The sequence below is a fragment of the Heterodontus francisci genome, chromosome 9 (genome assembly GCF_036365525.1).
Source record: "Heterodontus francisci isolate sHetFra1 chromosome 9, sHetFra1.hap1, whole genome shotgun sequence".
NCBI lineage: Eukaryota > Metazoa > Chordata > Chondrichthyes > Heterodontiformes > Heterodontidae > Heterodontus > Heterodontus francisci.
Genome location: NC_090379.1, coordinates 14,189,545 through 14,208,703, shown reverse-complemented (window position 1 = coordinate 14,208,703; position 19,159 = coordinate 14,189,545). Strand labels below are relative to the sequence as shown.

Genomic DNA, 19,159 nt, shown 5'->3' with positions numbered 1-19,159 from the left:
TTGTGGTGGGACTAAAGACAGTGGCTTTAGTCTTCCCAATATTTAGTTGGAGGAAATTTTTGCTCATCCAGTACGATAATTTAGAGACAGTGGAGTGGTCAAGAGAGGAGGTGGTGATGTAGAGCTAGGTGTTGACATTGTACATGTGGACCTGGCACTTTGCTTTCGGATGATGTTGCTGAGGGGCTGCATGTAGATGAGAAATAGGAGGGGACCAAGGACAGATCCTTGGGGGACACCAGGGGCTGAATTTTCAAAACAGGGTCAGGAACCCATCGCCCAGATAATTTCCAGGTCCTGACCCCGTGACCAGTCTGTGTCGCTCACGAGACGCTATTTTTATATGTTAATGCCCTAATTGGGCAGGAGTCGAGCTCAGCACCCTATAAGTGCCGCTGAGAATCTCCAGAAGGTGGGAGCTTCCTGCAGAGTGTGAGCAACAAAGGCAGGCAGCAGATGTGTTGGGGCCTGTCACTGCCTTGCTAAAGACAGCAGGCAGCTTCTTGGAGGGCAGCAGAATAGGAGAGGAAGATATTGTTGAAAGATCCATATCCAGGGAATGTCCAAGATCTGTCGCAAGATCCCCGAGGGCCCCATAGTTTTTAACATCACAAAATAAAGTTTCCCTTCACCCCACTGTGAACTTACGTGCACCAGACTGTTAGGATTCGCTGAAATTCTAGTTGAAAATTCCAGTGCCCACCTCCTCAGTCCCTCAACAAGCTCCTGCAGGATTTTAATGGGTCGTTAATTGGTGGGGAGTGGGTTCCCCAATCCGTACCCACTCCTCCCTGTCCCCTCGCCGTCACTTTAAAAATGGAAGTCTGTCCTGGAGTTGTCGGGATCCAGAGACACCGTCCAGGAACTGTAATTTTTAAATCACCTTGCACCTGATTCCGAGCCCACGGACATTTGAAAATCCGGCCCCTGAGGTAACGGTGCGGGAGCTGGAAGAGAAGCCATTGCAGGTGATTCTCTGGATACGATTAGATAGATAAGAATGGAACCCGGTGAGAGCAGTCCCACCCAGCTGGACGACAGTGGAGAGGTGTTGGAGGAGGCTGCTGACAGCTCAAGAAGGACGAGGAGGGAAAGTTTACCTTTGTCACGGTCACATAGGATGCCACTTGTGACTTTGACAAGAATACTGTGGCAAGGGCAGAAACCTGATTGGAGAGATTCAAACATGGAGTTCTGGGAAAGATGGGACAGGTTTGGGAGGTGACAACATGAACAAGAAGATGTGTGAGTTGTAAGTTCAAGCACGTTTTTATTTGCTTTAATAGTTTGATCTTTCCTGCACCAACTCCGCTTCATTCCAATATCTACTGTGCACAATAGCGCCACACTTTACCCTTTTTATTTCAGCCCATTTCAGGTTTATATTTTCAATCTTGCATGAATTGTAGGTCCTTATTTCTCCTTTTAGCTCTGGTTCAGTGGGTTCATCTCGCTTCTGAGTTAGAAGGTTGTGGGTTCAAGTCCCACTGCAGAGATTTGACCACGTAATCAAGGCTGATACTCCCAGTGCAGTACAGAGGGAGTGCTGTATTGGTGTAAGTGCTGTCTTTCATATCAGACATTTAAACTGAGGTCTCATCTGCTCTCTCAGGTGGATGTAAAAGATCCCACGGCACTATTCAATGAAGAACATGTGAGTTCACCCTGGTGTCCTGGGCCAATAGTTATCTCCCAATCAATATAATTAATAAGAAGATTCTCTGGTATTATCACATTGTTGGTTTGTGGGAGCTTGCTGTGCACAAATTGGCCGCTGTATTTCCTACATTACAACAGGGACAACACTTCAAAAGTACTTCATTTGCTGTAAATTGTTTTGGGAAGTCCTGACATCTTCAAAGGTGCTACATAAATGCAAGTCTTTCTTGGCCTCTGTTTCTGGAATGCATTACCTCTTGCTGCTCATTTAATTTTAAACAGAGTATCAACTTCTCTTAATGAGGGGAATGTTTCTTCTGGTCTTGAGGCTTACTTAAGGCTTATGCATTGTTGTCGAAACTTTTTGTCTTGCACTCATCAGGACAATCGCAAGAATAACCAATGTAAGGGAAAACAACAACTTATACTGCATGAGAAGAGAGTGCTGATTGGTTGGCAAGTGACTCTGATTGGTAGAGATGTTACCATGGTGAATGCACCAGTTTACAGTGACTGACAGTTAACTGCCAAGCTTTGTTTAAAATTTAAACTGGCAGCTTGACTCTGATTGGTCAAAGCATTGCCCTGAGGAATGAACCAGCGAATGGCTGTCATTTATTTTGTCCAGCTGAAACAGGTGCAATGTTTGCACATATTCTTCCTGCCTGCAAAGAACACTGTTAATACTGTGTATTAATATATGTAGCTTCCAGTCTGCGCAAATGTGCCACACTGCGAGCCCTAATGACAATCTTAAATTGGTTGTCAGCGTAATTCTTAGCACACTGAGGATTATTTAGCAAATGTTGTCCAATCACGGAATCACATCTAATGTTGGACACAGTGTTTGGAGTTTTTGCAAGCACGGGCTGGTTGGGTATGGCCAGTACCTTGCCCATTGTGGACAGCAGAAGGAACATGTTGTTTGGGATGTACGGCCTATATACCTGGCATCAGACTGGCATTGAAATTCATATATCATATTACTCACACGTGTTTTTACTGCATAGTAGCAGCGTGATACGGTTAGTTTCACCTGTTGCTCAAAATTTTGGGATACATTACCCTTCCAGGGCAATTTGAGGTAGACTGGGCACTTTTCAGGGCTGAAAATGACAGCCTTAGGCCCACTCATAAGTTTGTGTGATATACAGCGAGAAATGATCTGATCAGGCTAGCTATTGTCACGCAGGATGTCTTTGATTCGCCCTATTTCAGCATCAAGCTTGTATGGTGAGCAAATGGCTCGGGCCCTATTTACAAGGTTGCTGATAAGGCCAATCTCATAGTGCTTGGAACTGTAAGAATCCCAATGTGTGTATTGACCAGTGAAGGTAGGTTTGCAGTAGACCATGGTAGAGAACCCCTTAACAGATTTCTCAACTAGTATGTCAAGGAAAAGGAGCTAATTTTTGACTGTTCCATTTCAAAGGTGAATTTGAGTGCAGGATGGAGCCCATTAAGATATGTCAGGAAATTATTGCATGCAACTGCGGATTCAAATATAGCAAACATATCATCTACATATCGGAAATATGCAAGAGGTAGGAGGTTAGGTGTCATTCCCTCAAAGACACGTTTCTCATGGAACCCAACAAAGGTGTTTGCAAGAGGTGGGCCTAGAGGGGATCCCATGGCAACACCATCTATTTGGGCATACATGGTGTCGTTAATACTGAACGCAACTGCGCGAGTTGCCGAGTTCATAAGTTCAATGAATACTGATTCACGTAATGGTGGTGGGTCTAGATCACCATGATGTAGTGCTGCAGTGCAAATATCGTTCCTTACGTGGTACATTGGTGAATAGGCTAGCTATGTCAAATGAGCACATGGACACGGCATTGCTATCGATATGCAAGTCCTATATGGTCTTCACAAATGTGAAGGAATCGTTCACCGTGTATGTGGAGAACTTGCTCAAAACTGGCTGTAACAATTCGCCCAACCATTTGACCAATTCATGTTGTGCAGAACCTGAAGGTTTATGTGATATTTGGGTCTTTTCTAGTTCTGGAATTGTGGTACAAATCTAGTTTTGCCATCTGTGCCTTTCAGCATTTTGACGATTCCAATCAATTTTATTTCCTTTGATCAAAACAAATCTGGTTCTGTAAATCTCTCTTTGTATGTCATAGAATACATTTTCTTAGACTCCTCCCGATATCCTTTAGAAGGCAGGGAGGCCAAAAGGTGTGAAATATTAGATACGATAAGCATAATGAGAGAGAAAGCACTAGAGGGTCTGGCATCCTTGAAAGTGGATAAATCACTAGGGTTGTATCCCAGGTTGTTAAAGGAAGCCAAGGAGGAAATAACAGATGTGCTGAGGATCATCTTCAAATCCTCACTGGATACAGGAGAAGTACCAGACAATTGGAGGTCTGCGAACGTTATACCATTGTTTAAAAAGGGTGTGAAGGATAGGCCAAATAATTGTAGGCCAGTCAGTCTGACCTCGCTGGTGGGCAAATTATTAGAATCATTCTGAGAGATAGGGTAAACTGTCACTTAGAAAGGGACAGATTAATCAAAGATAGTCAGCATGGATTTGTGAAGGGAAGATCATGTCATACCAACTTAATTTAATTTTTGGAGGAAGTAACAAGGAAGATTGATGAGGGTAGTGCAGTGGATGTTGTCTACATGGATTTTAGTAAGGCACTTGAAAGGTCCCACATGGCAGACTGGTCTGAAAAGTAAAGGCCCCTGAGATACAGGGGAATGTGGTGAGTTGGATCCAAAATTGGCTCAGTGACAGGAAACAAAAGGTAGTAGTTGAGGGATGTTTTTGCGAATGGAAAGCGGTTTCCAGTGGCATTCCACAGGGCTCAGAGTTGGGTCCCTTGCTGTTTGTGGTGTACATTAATGATTTGGACTTAAATATGGGAGGCATGATTGGGAAATTTGCAGATGACACAAAAATTAGTTGTACAGTCGATAGCGAAGAGGATAGCTGTAGACTCCAGAATGATGTCAATGGTTTGGTTGAGTGGGCAGAAAAGTGGCAAATGGAATTCAATCCAGAGAAGTGTGAGGTAATGCATTTGGGGAGGGCAAACAAAGCAAGGGAATACACAATAAATGGGAGGATATTGAGAGGGATAGAGGAGTGCATGTCCACAGGTCCCTGAAGATGGCAGGACAGGTAGATAGAGTGGTGAAGAAGGCATATGGAATGTTTTCCTTTATTGGCTGAGGTACAGAATACAAAAGCAGGGATGTGATGCTGGAACTGTATAAAACGCTGGTTAGGCCACAGCTAGAGTATTGCGTACAGTTCTGGTCACCACATTACAGGAAGGACATAATTGCTCTGGAGACGGTACAGAGGAGATTTACAAGAATGTTGCCAGGGCTGGAAAATTGCAGGCAAGAGGAAAGACTGGATTGGCTAGGGTAGTTTTCCTTAGAACAGAGGAGGCTGAGGGTGACTTAATTGAGGTGTACAAAATTATGAAGGGCCTAGATGGAGTAGACAGGAAGGACTTGTTTCCCCTGCAGAGAGGTCAATTACCAGGGGGCACAGATTTAAGGTGATGGGTAGAAGGATTAGAGGGGACATGAGGAAAAACTTTTTCACCGGAGGGTGGTGGGTGTCTGGAATTCGCTGCCCAGATCAGTGGTGGAGGCAAAAACCCTCAACACATTTAAAAGGTACCTGAAGTGCTGTAACCTGCTAAGGACCAGGTGCAGGAAGGTGGAATTAGAATGGGCTAGTGTTTTGAGCCAACACAGACAGAATGGGCTGAATGGCCTCTTTCTGTGTCATAACCTTTCTATGGTTCTATTTGGGACAGGACAGAGATGAAACTTATGACCTTCCTGGTTATATGTGACTTTATTCTATGCCATACAGTATATTTACCTACTGAGATATTGGGGCTCTCGCATATTACCATACTTATGACCACTCTAAACAAGGAATGAACTTACATTTATATAGTGCCTTTAACAGCATCCCAAATCGTTTTACAGGAAATGAAGTGTAGTCACTGCTGTAACATAGGAAACACAGCAGCACATTTGCACACAGCAAGATCCCACAAACAGCAATGTGGTAATGACCTGTTTTACTGATATTAGTTGAGGGATAAATATCGGACAGAATACCAGACAGTACTCGCCTCTTCTTCAAAATAGTGCAAAGGGATTTATAGCTCTGAGAGGACAGACTGGGGACTCAGTTTAACATCTCATTGGAAAGGTGGCAGCCCTGACAGCAGTCCCTCAGGAATGGAACATCAGCCTGGATTTTGTGCTGAAGTCCCTGGAGTGGGACTTGAACCCACAGCCTTCTGCCACAGAGGCCAGAATGTGGCCAACGGAGCCACCGCAAGCAAGGCCAGCATCATTTTTGTAATTTAGGGAGAAACATAAGCAGCAATTTAGCCACGGTTCTGCATTCTGTGCTTGATTTAGAACACTAGGAGAGTGGGGCAAGTTGTCTACTTATAGTAACAGTTCAAAATAGCCCAAAGTTGTCACCAGTAACACTAGAACTCTCCGAGAACAGTGGGCTGTCACTCTTCTGTGTACCATTCAATATCCACTGGACCGGAATGACGCTGAGAGAATTGTGCTGTCTTTGCAATCTGTGACTTAGAAAGCACGGTCAGACTAATACAGAGGTGGATTTTATTGGTACATGAGGCATTTGTTAGGCCCATCTGCAGCACTGTGTGTTGATCTGGTCACAGTCATAGGAAAAATATTATTGTCACGAGAGGATATAGAGACAAGCAATGGTGATAACTCTGGCTATCAATAATTTAAGCTATAAGGAAAGAGTAAGGAAGTTGCATTTGTGTTCCCAGTGGGGTAGAGTTTGAGGTGATCTCATTATCACTTGACACATGTGATCTCCTAAATGTGTTTCAATTGCCTGTGGGAGTCAGATAGGAATTTTCCAGACTATTATTTTCCTTTTTGGCCCTGGTTCTTTTTCTCTGCTTTTTGTTGCCTCTCCCTGGTGATTACATGGCTGCAAGGAGAAGATGAGGGATGAGGTTTTTTTAAATTCTTTCATGGGAAGTGGGCGTCAATGGCAAAGCCGGCATTTGTTGCCTACGACACCTGAGTGGCTTGCAAGGCCATTTCAGAAGGCAGTTAAGAGTCAACCACATCGCTGTGGGTCTGGAGTCACATCAAGGCCAGACCAGGTAAGGACAGCAGATTTACTTCCCTAAAGAACATTAATGAACCTAGATGGGTTTTTTTTAATGATAATCAATGATAGTTTCATTGCACCATTACTGAGACTAGCTTTCAATTCCAGATTTCTATTAATTCATTTCTATTAATCAATTGAATTTAAATTCCACCATCTGCTGTGGTGGGATTTGAACTCATGCCATTAGCCTGAATTGTTGGATTATTAGTTCAGTAATATTACCACTACACCACCATCTTCCCTAGCAATGAACTGAAAGTAGGACCTTGAAGGTAATAATCTCTGGATTGCGCCCAGTGCCATGCACTAGTAAGAGTAGAAATAGGCAGATAGGGAGGATCAATGCGTGGCCTGAAGCTTGGTGCAGGATGCAGATTTGTGGGACATTGGGACAAGTTCTGGGGCGGGAGGCACCTATTCAAAAGGGAAGGGTTGCACCTCAACAGGACTGGGACCACTGCCCTCCCACGAGGTTCACTAGTGAGGTTTGGGAGGGTTTAAACTAAATTGGAGGATGGGCACCAGCATATAGAAGTAGAAAAGAGGAATAAGGAGCATAATGCAACAGTACTTGAGAAGGAAGTAGTTCCATATTAGAATTAGAATTAGAATTAGAACATTACTGCGCAGTACAGGCCCTTCGGCCCTCGATGTTGCGCCGACCTGTGAAACCATCTGACCTACCCTATTCCATTTTCATCCATATGTCTATCCAATGACCACTTAAATGCCCTTAAAGTTGGCGAGTCTACTACTGTTGCAGGCAGGGCGTTCCACGCCCCTACTACTCTCTGAGTAAAGAAACTACCTCTGACATCTGTCCAATATCTATCACCCCTCAACTTAAAGCTATGTCCCCTCGGGTTTGCCATCACCATCCGAGGAAAAAGACTCTCACTATCGACCCTATCCAACCCTCTGATTATCTTATATGTCTCTATTAAGTCACCTCTCCTCCTCCTTCTCTCCAACGAAAACAACCTCAAGTCCCTCAGCCTTTCCTCGTAAGACCTTCCCTCCATACCAGGCAACATCCTAGTAAATCTCCTCTGCACCCTTTCCATAGCTTCCACATCCTTCCTATAATGCGGTGACCAGAACTGCACGCAATACTCCAGGTGCGGTCTCACCAGAGTTTTGTACAGCTGCAGCATGACCTCGTGGCTCCGAAACTCGATCCCCCTACTAATAAAAGCTAACACACCATATGCCTTCTTAACAGCCCTATTAACCTGGGTAGCAACCTTCAGGGATTTATGTACCTGGACACCAAGATCTCTCTGTTCATCTACACTACCAAGAATCTTCCCATTAGCCCAGTACTCTGCATTCCTGTTACTCCTTCCAAAGTGAATCACCTCGCACTTTTCCGCATTAAACTCCATTTGCCATCTCTCAGCCCAGCTCTGCAGCCTATCTATGTCCCTCTGTACCCTACAACATCCTTCGGCACTATCCACAACTCCACCGACCTTCGTGTCATCCGCAAATTTACTAACCCACCCTTCTACACCCTCTTCCAGGTCATTTATAAAAATGACAAACAGCAGTGGCCCCAAAACATATCCTTGCGGTACACCACTAGTAACTATTAGACTGGAGAAGATTGAGAAGGGCTACAAGAAATGCAAAGACAGGATTACAATGCATGAACATAAACACACAAAGTGTGGTGAATAAGGTTGGTGAGCTCGAAGCACAAATAGCCAGGTGGGAATATGATGTAGTGACAGTAATGGAAAAATGGCTTAAAAATTGTGAAGACTAGGCACTTAATTTTTTTTTATTTGTTTGTGGGATGTGGGCGTTGCTGGCTAGGCCAGCATTTATTGCCCATCCCTAATTGTCCTTGAACTGAGTGGCTTGCTCAGCCATTTCAGAGAGCATTTTAAGAGTCAGCCACATTGCTGTGGATCTGGAGTCACATGTAGGCCAGACCAGGTAAGGACAGCAGATTTCCTTCCCTAAAGGACATTAGTGAACTAGATGGGTTTCATGGTCACCATTAGACTAGCTTTTTTTTTCATTGTAGATATATTACTTGAATTCAAATTTCATCATCTGCCACGGTGGGATTCGAACCCATGTCCTGAGAGCATTAGCCTGGGCTCTGGATTACTAGTCCAGTGACATTACCACTATGCCACTGCCTCCCAACATACAAGGATATTAAGTGTTCAGAAAGGATACAGAAGGAAAAAAGGCAGGTGAGGTGGCAGTACTGATTAGGGAAGACATTGTAGTGTTGGAAAGAGAGGATGTCCTTGAGGGGGCAAAGACAGAATCCATTTCGTTAGAGTTGAGAAGCAAAAAGTGTACAATCACACTGCTAGGGGTATTCTATAGGTCTCCAAATAGTGAGAGAGAGGTAGAGGAACAAATCTGAACAGAAATTACAGAGATGTACAAGAACTATAGAGTGGTGATATTGGGGGACTTTAAGTACCCAAATAATGATTGGGATAATTTTACAGTAAAGGGAAAGAAGGGGGAGGAATTTCTGGATTGATTTCAGGAAAACTTCTTTGATCAGCATGTTATCGGCACAACTAGAAAGGAGGCATTGCTGGGTCTGGTGCTGGGAAATGAGGTGGGCCAGTGTCTGTGGGGGAGCACTTGGCTAAGAGTGATCATAGTATCATAAGGTTTAGACTAGTAATGGAGAAGAGCAAGGAATGAAATAAGGTAGAACATCTACATTGGAAGATGGCTAATTTCAATGCGATGAGAAGGGGTCTCGTCAGGATAGAATGGAACCAAAGACTAACAGGAAGAGCTGTATCGGAAACATGGGTTATTTTTAAGGAAGAGATGCTTCAGATACAGACTAGGTACATTCCAACAAGGGCATAAAGTAGGGGAACAAAAAATAGGGCTCCTTGGCTGACGAAGGAGATTGAGATTATGATGAAATAGAAAAGGCAGGTGTATAAAGCATGTCAGGTGAATTTTTCAAGTGAGAACTAGGCCAAATACAATAAGTTGAGAGGGGAGGTGAAGAGGAAAATAAGACTGGCAAAGAGAGAATATGAGAAGAGAATGGCAATCAACATAAAAGGGAACCCAAAAATCTTCTACCGGCATGTAAATAGTAAGCGGGTAGTAAGAGGTGGAGTGGGGTCTATTAGGAACAAAGAGAGTAACATATGCTTAGAGGCTTAATGAGTACTTTGTATTTGTATTTACTAAGGAAGAGGCATCTGACAAAATATCAGTACAAGCGGAGAAAGTAGAAGCAACGGATAGGGTAAGAATTGAGAGTGAGTAGGTACTGGAAAGACTGGCTATGCTTAGGTAGATCCCAGGTTGCTAAAGGAAGTGGGGGTAGATATAGCAGAAGGGCTTGCCATAATCTTAAGAGTCATAGTGTTAAACAGCACAGAAACAGGCCCATCGGGCCTTACCTTAAATGTATGATCCCTGGTTATTGATACCTCCACTAAGGGAAAATGTTTCTTCCTATCTACCCGATCTATGCCTTCAATCAGGTCCCCCCTCAGCCTTCTCTGCTCTAAGGAAAACAACCCTAGCCTATCCAGTCTCTCTTCATAGCTGAATTACTCCAGGCACAGTGGTGCAGTGGTTAGCACCGCAGCCTCACAGCTCCAGCGACCTGGGTTCAGTCCTGGGTACTGCCTGTGCGGAGTTTGCAAGTTCTCCCTGTGACTGCATGAGTTTCTGCTGGGTGCTCCGGTTTCCTCCCACAGCCAAAGACTTGCAGGTTGATAGGTAAATTGGCCATTATAAATTGCCCCTAGTGTAGGTAGGTGGTGGGAATGTGGTAGGGAATATGGGGTTAACGTAGGATTAGTATAAATGAGTGGTTGTTGGTCAGCACAGACTCAGTGGGCCGAAGGGCCTGTTTCAGTGCTGTATCTCTAAATAAAATAAAAATAAAAACATCCTGGTGAATCTCCTCTGCACCCTCTCCAGTGCAATCACATCCTTCCTATAGTGTGGTGCCTAAAACTGTACACAGTACTCCAGCTGTGGCCTAACTAGCGTTTTATACAGCCAATCTTTCCTGGATTCGGGAGAGGTGCCAGAGGATTGGAGAGTGGCAAATGTGACTCCCTTATTCAAGAAAGGATGTAAGGACAGTCCTAGCAACTACAGGCCAGTTAGTTTAACATCAGTGGTGGGTAAGGTTTTAGAAACAATAATCAGGGGAAAAAATCAATAGGCACTTGGAGAGGTTTGAGTTAATTAAGGAGAGTCAGCATGGATTTGTAAAAGGCAGATCATGCTTGACTAATCTAATTGAATTTTTCCTTTTGAGAAATGCGACAAAAGATGAAGATTTTAAAAAGTGTTTTGATTGTCTGTATTTCTGCTGTTTCTGTTGGTAGATTATTGCAGACTGGTGATGCCTAGAAACTAAACTACCTCATGAAAAGCAAATGAACCAACCTTTCCATGTTAGAAACCTTAAGGGCACCAGAATGTAACCATTCAGACTGCAGGTTATTTAAGCTAGTGGAGAAAATTCAAATTAGGCAAGCACTGGGAAGGTTGTCCATTAGGGTTTGATAGAATCTTACAGAAGGAGGTCATTCGGCCCATCGTGCCTGTGCAGGTTCTTTGAAAACGCTATCTAATTAGTCCCGCCATCCCCCGGTCTCTCCCTATGACTCTGCAATTTTTTCCTTTTTCGTGTATTTCTCGAATTCCTTTTTGAAGACTCCTATTGAATCTGCTCCCATTGTCCTTTCAAGCGTTCCAGATCATTACAACTTCTCCTTGTCTAATCCTTTGGACCATTATCTTAAATCTGTGTCCTCTGGTTACTGACCCTCCTGCCAGTGGAAACAGTTTCTCTTTATTTACTCATCAAAGCCTCTCATAATTATGAACACCTCTATTAAATCTCCCTTTAACTCTGCTCTATGGAGGACAAGCCCAGCTTCTCCAGTCTCTCTCCACATAAGTGAAGACCCTCATCCCTGGCATCATTCTAGTAAACCTGGGGGAATAAAGGATATTCTCCAAAGAGATCTTTTGCTAAGTGCAGTTGGAAAGACCATTGGCATTGAGACATGAGCAAGGGTAATATTCCAACCTGAAGCTATAGGGATGCACTTTTTTGGCATTGAGAGAAAAAAAACTAAGGTCACCATGAAATTGCATCCAATCAGCCCTTTCACACAAGCAATCTGAGTCCTCTTGTTTTGCTGCCACAGTCTCCTCGTTTCAATATCTAATGTACTTAACATTTATACATAATTAATCACAGCTTAAGTCATTGAGGCTGTAAATATTGACCTCCAGTTAGAAGCACTAGGAATGTAACTGTATCTTGGCTACAGCATATAACTCCACCTCTGGGTCTTGGTAAACTTATCCACAACTGGGGCTCATAAATATAAGAGAGTCACTAACAAATCCATTAAGGAATTCAGGAGAAACTTCCTTCTGCACAAAGTGGTGAGAATATGGAGCCCGCTACCTCAGGGAGTAGTTGAAGCAAATAGCAGAGATGTGTCTGGAATGCACTGCCTGAAAGCAGATTCAATAATAACTTTACAAAGGGAATTGGATAAATACTTGATGGGGAAAGGGCAGGGGGAGGGAGAATAATTGAATAGCTTGTTCAAAGAGCCAAAGAACAAAGAACAGTACAGCACAGGAACAGGCCATTCGGCCCTCCAAGCCTGCGCCGATCTTGATGCCTGCCTAAACTAAAACCTTCTGCACTTCCAGGGACCGTATCCCTCTATTCCCATCCTATTCATATTCAGCCTCACAGCTCCAGCGACCCGGGTTTGATTCTGGGTGCCGCCTGTGCGGAGTTTGCAAGTTCTCCCTGTGACCGCGTGGATTTCCTCCCACATGCCAAAGACTTGCAGGTTGATAGGTAAATTGGCCATTGTAAATAAATTGCCCCTAGTGTAGGTAGGTGGTAGGAGAATTGAGGGAAGGTGGGGATGTGAGAGGGGAAAAATGGGATTAATGTAGGATTTGTATAAATGGGTGGTTGATGGTCGGCACAGACTCGGTGGGCCGAAGGGCCTGTTTCGGTACTGTATCTCTCTATGACACAGGCTGAATGGCCTCCTTCCGTGCTGTACTATTCCAAGAGACATATTGAGACTAATTACAGGATTTTCCAATCGGTCTCCAGGTTCCTGCAGGTGGCAGGGGCCAGGTTAGGTGCCTGGAGGCATCTTCCAGTGGCAGACTGGGGTCGGGGGGCTATGCTCCAACAGGCCTAGAGGCCTTCCCTGCCTGCCTGGGTGCAGGAGCAGTGGTGGCCTAGCTGCTGACTCTAATTTTTAGTTAACAATTTTAAAAAGTTGGAGAGAGGACACCTCCATCTTGAAGCACCCTCTCTTTTACTTACCTTCCATTGCAGTCTGCTGCTGCTTTCAAGCTGGAAGGCCTCTGATTGGTCCTTCAGCTTTGAGAGCCCACCCACCGTCCTTAATTGGATGCTGACCCTGCTCTCTGGCCATTAATTGGCAGCCCCAGGGAAAATCACAGTGAGTGACTGTTTCCCCCCACCTCCGGGGCGGATGTGGGACCTGGAAACAGTCCTGACCTCTGCTTCCCGCCCCTGGAGGGAAAATCCATCTCACAGCTATTCCAAAAATGGGCCAGTTCCCAGATGATATCAGGTCACGGAACCACCCCAGATATTCAAGGAGAAAATTGGTGTTTTTTCTTTTGGTTTATTGGTGACATCTTTTCGCAGACTTCGCAACTGAAGGCAGGAGAGCTTTGAAGAGCCAGAAACGGTCCAGGGGTAGATGTCAAATCTCACACTGCAGTTAGGATAGATGATCACCAACAGTGAAGGAGGGTGAGCTGGTTGTGTAACATTGAACTAACGGATGCCCCTGTCTGTGACCCAGTTATTGACCTTTACCCCTACACCCAGAATGTAAAATTATGGATTTGTTTCAACAATTCCACACAAAGACCTCCCGTCAGTATATCGTTACATTGATAAAGAACTTACATTTTTAAAAGCACCTTTCACGACCTCAAGATGCCCCAAAGCCAATGAGCTGCGGTCACTGTTGGAAAGTAGGAAACACGGCAGCAAATTGCGCACAGCAAGATCCCACAAACAACTGTGGGTTAAAGAATCAGAAGACTAACATCTTTAGTGATGTTGGTTGAGGGATAAGCACTGGCCAAGACACCAGGGAGACCTCGCCTGCTCTTCCTCAAAATAGCGTTGTAGGATCTTTTATATCAACCTGAGAGCGCAGGCCTTAGTTTAGCAACTCGTCTGAAAGATAGCACCTCTGATACTGCAGCAGGACCTGCAGTACTGCACTGGGAGTATCAGTCTAGATTTTGAGCTCAAGTAGCTGGATTGGGTACTTGACCCCAAAACATTCTGCCTCAGAGACCAGAGTGCTACCCACTGAACGATGATAGACATATTAGCTAGGATTTTACCAAGGTGGCAGGGCTGGAAGTGTTGAGGGAGGGGAGAAAGCAACCCCCTGGTGGCCGGAGCTGGGACTACATTTTACGGGAGGCAGCCAATTAAGTGGCTGCTGCTGCTGCCTTCCCCACTTCCACCAAGAGCTGCCGGCCCAAGCAGCCTCAGGAAGCCACCGGGAGTGATGGCTGGGGAACCTCACAACCAAGTAAGTGGGGACTGGGGTAGCACCGGGGTCAGTCAGTCAGGCCCCAGTGAGGGAAGGTGTGAGGTGTGGGGGGGGGGGGGGGGTTGCGGTTTCGCTGAGGGAAGTTGGTGGGCATTGATACTGATTGGGGGGGGCTCTACGTGGGCCAAAGAGTGCCCAACGAGAAGGGCGTCCTCCCACCAGAGCCTGTGGGGTAGCTGCCAGGGTTCACTTTGCGGTCTCCCCACACAGCGGAGGGCCCGCCGCAGTAGGGGCAGGCCCTTAATTGGCCACTTAAGTGGCTCATTTGGGCTCCAGACGCACTGCCTGCCACCCTTCCCTCCGCTGGCAAAATGCCACGGTGGCAGTAAGGCATTGGGCACGCCACCCACCACCGTCCCACACCACTTTGCCGGCCTTCCCGCCTCCCAGCCTGTCCCCAAAGGCCCTGTAAAATTCGGCCTATTATCTTGACTTTGATCAAGTATATATTTTTTAATCCTTTCCTGCAGTCTGTTCTAACATCTGCTGCCTTTAACAGAGATCAGTTAAAAATTTTAAAAAACATCCCAAGGATAAGGTAGGTCTAGGTCACAAACCTCTCATCAACATTAGCATCACGCTACTCACAGCTGCCAATCTCTGTCGGTGCTGGATCCACAACGCATTATCTCATGAGTCATTTATCAACAGTCAACAAGCAGATGGCAATTAGTGCCTGTGGGAGAGGGTGTTGGTAAACCGCTACAGTGCTGTAGCTGGAAACCTCTAGCGCTGATAAACAGGTGCTGCGTAGCTTCGAAAATGACACACAATCTGTAAGATAAAAAAGCAAGTTCTTGAGAAACTGTGTTATTGGATGTGTCGTCTTTCACATGAGACTTAAAACCAAGGACCTGACTTGATATTTCAGGGTTATTCAAAGATCGTGTGGCATGGGTCCAGTACCATAGTAGTTATGCTACTGGATGAGTAACCAAGAGGCGTTGACTAATGATCCAGAGACATGGGGCTGAATTTTCACACCCCCACGATAGCAGGCTGGAAGGAAATGAGGGGGGGGGGGCGGCTGGAAAACAGCACGGAGCTGAGCCAGGACAGCTCCCAGACACATTCCTGCCACCTTGGATCTTTCCCGGGACACGTGGGAAGTGGGTCAGCTGCTCATTCCATCTAATTATACACTGTTCAGGCCTCAATTAGGGGCAATTTTGCAGCCTCTCCGCCATTTTGCCAGTAGTAGAGCCGCCCCTCACCGCTTGCGGAAGCCGCCAGCTCGATGGAAGGCCGACAGAGCAGGAGGCTCCATGACAGTAAGTAGGCCTGTGCTTATAAGAAGCGAAAGGTGCAGCCAAGATCAATCCATTGGAGGGTTTTTCCCTCCAAACCGCCTGACTTACCGGTCTAGATGCTGTATTTTTTAATTGCATGATGTGCAGCCCAGCAAGGGCATCTCCATGTTAAGAACATAAGAAATAGGAGCAGCAGTAGGCCATTCGGCCCCTCAAGCCTGCCCTACCATTCAATAAGATCATGGCTGATCTTCCCCAGACCTCATCTCCTCTTTCATGCCAGCTCCTCATAGCCCTCAACTCCCCGATACTTCAAAAATTTATCTACCTCCTCTTTAAATACTTTCAGTGATCTAGCCTCCACAACACTCTGGGGTAGAGAATTCCAGACACTCACTACCCTCTGACAGAAGAAATTCCTTCGCATCTCAGTTTTAAATGAGTGTCCCCTTATTCTGTAACTATGTCCCGTAGTTCAAGATACCCCCACTAGTGGAAACATCTTCTCAACATCTACCCTGTCAAGCCCCCTCAGAATCTTGTCTGTTTCGATAAGATCACTCCTCATTCTTCTAAACTCTAATGAATAAAGGCCTAACCTGTTTAGCCGTTCTTGATAAGTCAACCCCATCATCCCAGGAATCAGCCTAGTGAATCTCCTCTGAACTGCCTCCAATGCCAGTATATCCTTTCTTAAATACGAGGATCAAGACTGTACACAGTACTCCAGGTGCAGCCTCACCGACACGCTGTACCATTGTAACAAGACTTCCCTATTTTTAAACTCCAACCCCCGAGCAATAAAGGCCAAAATCCCATTTGCCTTCCTAATTACTTGCTGCACCTGCATGCTAACTTTTAGTGTTTCATGCACAAGAACACTCAGATCCCTCTGTGCTGCACTTTTTTGAAGTCTCTCTCCATTTAAATAATAGTCTGCCTTTTGATTCTTCCTACCAAAGTGCATGACCTCACACTTTCCTACATTAAACTCCATCTGCCAAGTTTTTGCCCATTCACTCAACCTATCTATATCCCCTTGCAGATTCCTTATGTCCTCATCACAACATGCCCTCCCACCTATTTTTGTATCGTCAGCAAATTTGGATATATTACACTCTGCCCCCTCCTCCAAGTCATTAATATGGATAGTAAATAATTGAGGCCCGAGGACTGATCCTTGTGGCACTCCACTAGTTATGTCTTTCCAACCTGAAAAAGACCCATTAATCCCAACTCTCCATCTTCTGTGAGTTAACCAATCCTCAATCCATGCTTAACCCCAATATCGTGAGCTCCTATCTTGTACAATAATCTTTTATGTGGCACCTTATCAAATGCCTTCTGGAAATCTAAATACACTACATCTACCAGTTCCCCTTTATCAACTCTGCTTGTTTTATCCTCAAAGAACTCTAGCAAATTTGATTTCCCTTTCACAACACCATGTTGACTCTATTTGTTTGCGTTAAGCTTTTCTAAATGTCCTGCTATTTCTTCCTTAATAATGGAGTTAAGATGCCCTCGCAGACCCTAACTTGCCTCAGCAGTGCCACCTGGTAGGGCTACTGAGGCTCCAGAGCTGCCAGCCCTCTGATTGGACCTCCCGTATCAAGAGCCCACCTGCCTTCCTTAACAGGACACTAAGCATGGAGGTGGCCAATTAGGAGGCCATCTCCAGGAAGATTGTTCCGCCGGTCTCGCTCCCGGCAAGTGTGGGCTTGGGACCCCCATCCCCATTTGGTCTTGACGTCAGGGTGCCGAAGCCCATGAGTTCAAATGCTACCATGGCAGCTGGGGACTTTAAATTCAATTCATAAAATAAATCTGAAATAATCTACAATGAAAAGCTAGTATCAGTAATGATCATTAAACTACCAGATTGTTATAAAAACCCATCTGGTTCACGAATGCATGGAGAGAAGGCGCAGGCCAGAGTACAGACTTGAATCCAGATGGCAAGAGTATGGCAGACTGGTCAGAAAAGCAAAAGCCCATGGCTCCAACGGAAAGTGACAAGTTGGATCCAAAATTGGCCCAGTGGCAGGAAGCAAAGGGTAATGGTCGATGGGTGTTTTTGTGACTGGAAGGCTGTTTCCAGTGGGGTTCTGCAGGGCTCAGGACTAGATTCCTTGCTTTTTGTGGTATATATCAATGATTTAGACTTAAATGTAGGGGTATAGTTAAGAAGTTTGCAGATGATGCAAAAGTTGGCCATGTGGTTGATAGTAAGGGAGAAAGCTGTAGACTGCAGGAAGATATCAATGGACTGGTCAGATGGGCAGAAAAGTAGAAATTGGAATTCAACTTAGAGAGGTGAGAGGTAATGCATTTGGGGAGGGCAAACAAGGCAAGGGAATACACAATAAATGGTAGGATACTGAGAAGTATAGAAGAACAGAGGGACCTTGGAGTGCACGTACACAGATCCCTGAAGGTAGAAGGACAGGTAGATGAGGTGATCATGAAGGCATCCCAGATACTTTCCTTTAGGTTGAAGCATAGAATATAAAAGCAGGGAGTTTATGCTAGAACTGTATAAAACACCAGTTAGGTTGCAGCTGGAATACTGAGATCAGTTCTGGTCACTACATTTCAGGAAGGATGTGATCACACTAGAGAGGATTCATAGGAGATTTATGAGGATGCTGCCTGGAATAGAGAATTTTAGTTGTGAGGAAAGATTGAATAGGCTGTGTTTGTTTTCTTTTGAACAGAGGAAGCTGAGGGGAGATTTAAGTGAGGTGTATAAAATTATGAGTGGCCTAGTTGGAGTGGAGAGGAAAAACCTATTTCCCCTAGCAGAGAGGTCAATAACCAGAGGACATAGATTTAGCTTAATTGGTGGAAGGATTAGTGAGGAGATAATGAGTCAGTTTTTTCACCCAGAGGGTGCTAGGGGTCTGGAATTCACTGCCTGAGAGGGTGGTAAAGGCAGAAACCCTCCTCGCCATTAAAAAAAAATACTTGGATATGCACTTGAAGTGCTGTCACCTACAGGGCTATGGACCAAGAGCTAGAAAATGGAATGAGGCTGGATAGTTATTTATTGGCCAGCACAGACACAATGGGCTGAATGGCCTCCTTCTGTGCCATAAATTTTTGTATGTTTCTTTCTATGTTTCGATGTCCTTGAGGGAAGGAAATCTGCCGTCCTTATCCAGTCTGGCCTATACGTGACTCCAGACCCACTGCAATAGGGTTGATTAACTGCCCTCTGAAATGGCATAACAAGGCACTCAGTTGTACCAAACCTGGACAAAAATCTGCAATAACTCCCTCCCCAAGGGCACTGTCGGGGTACTTTCACCATATGACTGCAGCAGTTCAAGAAGGTGCCTCACCTCCACCTTTTCAGGGATAATTAGGTACAGGTAATAAATGCTGGCTTTGCCAGCAACACTCACCTTCCATGAGTAAATTCTAAAATAACTACCGGATCAAGAGTAGGGAGT

At 45.1% G+C, this 19,159-nt stretch overlaps 1 long non-coding RNA gene across 1 annotated transcript in view; it reads left to right on the top strand.

The window, feature by feature from the left end:
• The first annotated feature begins 13,544 nt into the window (after positions 1–13,544).
• Positions 13,545–19,159, top strand: part of LOC137373593 (uncharacterized) — a 34,651-nt gene continuing 29,036 nt past the window's right edge. Inside the window, exon 1 of the long non-coding RNA XR_010975653.1 lies at positions 13,545–13,631. This is a non-coding gene — a long non-coding RNA (uncharacterized lncRNA). The remainder of the gene's footprint in view (positions 13,632–19,159) is intronic.